The sequence below is a fragment of the Nicotiana tabacum genome, chromosome 21, assembly GCF_000715075.1.
Source record: "Nicotiana tabacum cultivar K326 chromosome 21, ASM71507v2, whole genome shotgun sequence".
NCBI lineage: Eukaryota > Viridiplantae > Streptophyta > Magnoliopsida > Solanales > Solanaceae > Nicotiana > Nicotiana tabacum.
In genome coordinates, this window is record NC_134100.1 from 6,260,891 (window position 1) to 6,265,365 (window position 4,475).

Here is a 4,475-nt window from a genome sequence, read left to right on the forward strand (position 1 = left end):
TCTTTTGGTACCTCATATACAATTTTTCCGCAACAATATTGTAAACTAGTTAATTAGTCCGCGCGGCAAAATATTTCTTTTTATAAATTCAGTTGTTAAAAGTTTTCAAAGTAAATTTTTCAGTAACTTTGGTACCTTTTATATTCGAAGCTAATGCTATTCCCACTCTTATTTATTAAGTGGAAAATTACCGGATTTCAACTTAAATTTTAGCCTATATTAATAGACAGAGTTTTGCGGAAAAAGCAGAACACGCATATATACTATTGTGGTGGAACACTGGCATATCTCCCTATCACCAAATCTCTATTAGGGAAGTACGACACATATATAAATTAAAATACAACAACAATTCAAATATACAAAACTCAAAAGAAAAAACTACAATAGATATGTATAATACTGAAGTAAAAAATAACACCCTTCCTCCTCAGCATAACTCCCAACTTCTCTGTAATATTTTGCAGCTTCACTTCAGCGTCAAAACTACAAAGACCATCTATAGCAGTATTCTTATTGCTTCTATGGGGAATGTATGACAAGAAGGGAAAGTGTCATTAAAATTCGGCCATTCGGGAAATGCATAGTGATAAGGAGAAGGAAGGTGAGAATGGTGCTACGAGCAAAAACAATATTTATAACTGAAATTGCTTAACTAAGGAGAAAGAAGCAAAAGAAAATTGAGGAATTGCTTGATCAAAACTTGGCATATAGCTTCTTCTATACCAATGACACTTCTCTTCATAATACTTGGATTCTTATAATTCCTAGCAAATGGCACGAAGAGAAGTTATCATATAAACACAACAGTATTAAACAAATGCTCACAAGGAAAAAAATAACCTGCATTATTGAAATTTTTTGTAGGTGTAGAACGAATGCCATTAACACAGCATAAAGCAATTTTCTCATCAATTTAACAATATAATTCTGCCCATTCTTTGATACTAAAGTTAGCATGGCTTTTAGTAACTAAATGACCAAGATTAAGATGTATCCTGAAAGAATTTTCTATAGGTGCCCTATATCAATCTTTATGTCAAATTATTTTTCATGTACTGCAAATTATCTCTCCCTTGCAACAAAAGGAATCATTAATTACATAGACAAAAGATAATAAACCTTGAATAGGAGCTTCATCTGACAAGTTATACGGGTTTCTAGCATTTTTTTTGAGTCAAATAAAGAACTTTTGACTTTGTATGATGATAAGAAAAAGAACTAATACATTATATTTCCAAGCTTCAATTTGACAGGTCTTAGCTGCTTCTTGAATTCAAGTAAAAGCAAGTGGAAGCTATTTCAAGCTTTATATTCATATTATTCTTTATATTAACATGTGACCTTTTACCTACAATAATTTCATCGAAGATGTCTACAACCATGTAATCCATCAAATTTTACAAAGCTAAACTGAAATCTCTAGAGCTCTTGTTCAATTCTTGAATCAATAATAATTTTAAGAAAAAATAATTTGTTTATGTGGATATATCTTTGACAGATTTGATAACATGATTTTTCCTTTTGTGAATTAAATATACGTGTATAAGTATATTTATTTCTATTATAAGAGACTCAAATTTAATACTTTGAAATTTTGTCCTTACTTAAAGAATGTAAAAAAATCATATACAGAGAGATATGAAGCCGTAATTGCACCAACCAAAGGTCACTCTTTTATTGAACTCAGATGAAATCGCAAATCTGGACAGAGATTATCCCCAAAGCCTATCATGCCATAGCCATAATTAGGATTAGAAGATTAGATAGTCGAGAACTCTTAGAAGCTACAAAAAATTAAAAAAAAAAAACAGAGTCATAGTTCACCCTATACAGTTTAAAGAAAAACATACTAAAACTATTTAAGAAATAAAAGTTTATCACAAAGAACAAACAGTATGGAACATAAGCAAAATCCTAGAAGATTGGATACAGTGATACAAGGAATACAAACCAAATAAATCTCAAAAATAAGGAAGAGATAATCAAATCACAAAGTCAAAATCAGAGAGATGCGATTTACCTCTAGCAGTAGTAGAAATAAGAGAAACGGAAATTGAAGGGAAAAATTAAAATTCTGAAGAGCAAACGATGTTTCTTTTGCACGGATGAAGAGAGGAGCAGTTTAAGAGCAGTAAAAGAGCGACTATTTCTTTTGCACGGAAACGACGTTTCTTTTGCAGGGAAAATAAGCGACTGTTGATTTTTCTTTATTGGAACACTTATTTTTAGGGGTGGGCATAAAAATCGAAAAACTGAATTTCGAACCGTACCGAATTAATTCGGTATTTCGCTTTCGGTATTTCGGTCTAATTCGGTACTACATTTTTGGTATTTCGGTACGGTTCTCGGTATTAAGATCTTGAAATTTCGGTATACCAAAATACCTAATTAACCGAATTTTTAAAGACCTTCTAAAATAATTCCCAGGTCCCAGCCCACCCCAGCACCCAGCCTGCCCAATGCCCAATAATTTTTTATAATTTCCAGCCCATTCCAACACCTTAACCCAAGCCCAATAATTCAATTAGGGTCTAAACTCTAAAGAGTGAAGACTCTAAAACTAAAACCTAAACTTCTAATTTCTAAAGTCGTCTTCGTCTAAATAGTAAACTCTGAACCTGAAGAGAAAAATTAGGGTAGACGGGCGACGGCACAACTCCTCAGACGGATGACTAGGAAGTCAATTGATGGATTATTATATGCAGCGGAAGCAATCCCAGTATCAAAATCACATGTAATTTAGACAACTAGCATAAACGGGATTTACGGGTTACCTCTTGAAGCGTGAACATATCTCTTCTACCATGTGAGCCTTCAGTTCCATAACTTCTCAATGGAATCTCCATCACCCGCACAATCGTGATCCTCGAATGTTCCACGGTCTTCTACTGTGTTACCCAAATAATACCCGAAAATAGCAATTTCGTGTGGGCGAAATTTCTAGGAAAACTTGGCTGAAAATTTCAGCCACCATCTACTCATCCGTCTAGGTGGAAAACCTTATGTATTTATAGCACAAGTTTTAAGGGTTAAGACCCTTTTCCAAAACCTGTTAGGTTTTCTTTTCCACCAGAAAAAGGATTCCTTTATTTCCTATTATTTAGGCACAGTAGGGACCACAGAATTTAATTAACAAGGCTTCCAATTATGGAATTAATTTATAATTTTCGAAATTAATATCCACCATAATTAATTACGAATTATTCCACTAAAAATTCGTAATTACACTCCTTATTCAATTTCGAAATTCATCCATTAAATCTTATTTAACTCCCCATGTTAAGATTCAGATACGAATCAATTAAATTAAATTACTGACGATTTAATTTATTGATTATTTCCTTTAGACTTTCGCTTAAGTTATTTCATGTCTCGGATACAAAATCCACCGGCCGGGTTTACACATGAAAACTTATAAGCTTTCATAAAGGTATATCATCAATCTCTAAACCGAGACATGGATTCCATCAACTAACTATTACTTCGCCAATGTATATTATTATTATCCAATTTACCAGGCATATTGACCCACGAAAGAATCTCGCCTTTTAATAAATCAAAACAATAATAATATACACAACTAATAATAATTATATCAAGATTAAGAGTATAAGTACATTTAATGGCTAGAGAGTTTATTTTATTAAGTCAGTATAAAATACTTATCTCTACCTGGTCCGTTCAATACATACAAAATGTACTAGCACAAGAAGTTGGAATTAAACCATTCCCATAATCAAGATTAATTATATTTAATCTTGTGCTACAATCATTCCTGATGGTTTGTCCAATTCCATCATTAGATTGTGAACTCAAACTTTATACTTATAAGAACTGATGATTTAATCGTCCGTGTATAAGCTAAACTCTATACACTAAATCATCTACTATATAAGCAAAAGACACAGACTATTATATGATCTATTTAAAACTTTATTAAAACTAAATAAACAATTATTTCATAATAAATACTATATCTAAACCAAACTCATGGTTAATAGTATATATCCCAACAATCTCCCACTTAGACTTTTAACCATGATAATTATTAGAATATACTATATCCAAATGCATGGTTAATAGTATATGCCCCAACAATCTCCCACTTAGACTCATAACCATGCATCTACAACTTTCTCAGGCATTCTTTTACATGACTATTAAAAGTCTTCACCAAATAAGGTTTTGTTAAAGAATCTTGCCAAGTTATATCTGATGCAATATTTGTCCAGTAGTACTTTGTCGTAATTATCTAGTTTGGTATTAAACTCTTCAGAGATCCTGTTACCGAAACTATCCCAAGAATGAACACCGAACTATAACTTTCTTTAGCTTTCTCCCACTAAGACGAAGTACCACTAATATTACCTTCGTTACCTCACGACATTGAAATATTAGTGACTTCTTACTATAGTGTTCAATGTTCAAACATCACTCCCACTCGATAAAGGCATATTATGTCTATTAACGTT

The 4,475-nt window shown here is 32.2% G+C and overlaps 1 long non-coding RNA gene across 1 annotated transcript; it reads right to left on the minus strand.

The window, feature by feature from the left end:
• Positions 1-309: 309 nt before the first annotated feature.
• Positions 310-2,297, minus strand: LOC142175417 (uncharacterized). The gene is made up of 2 exons (XR_012704445.1): positions 2,024-2,297; positions 310-767 (listed from the first exon to the last, which is right to left on the minus strand). It is a non-coding gene; the product is annotated as an uncharacterized LOC142175417 (long non-coding RNA).
• Positions 2,298-4,475: the final 2,178 nt, after the last annotated feature.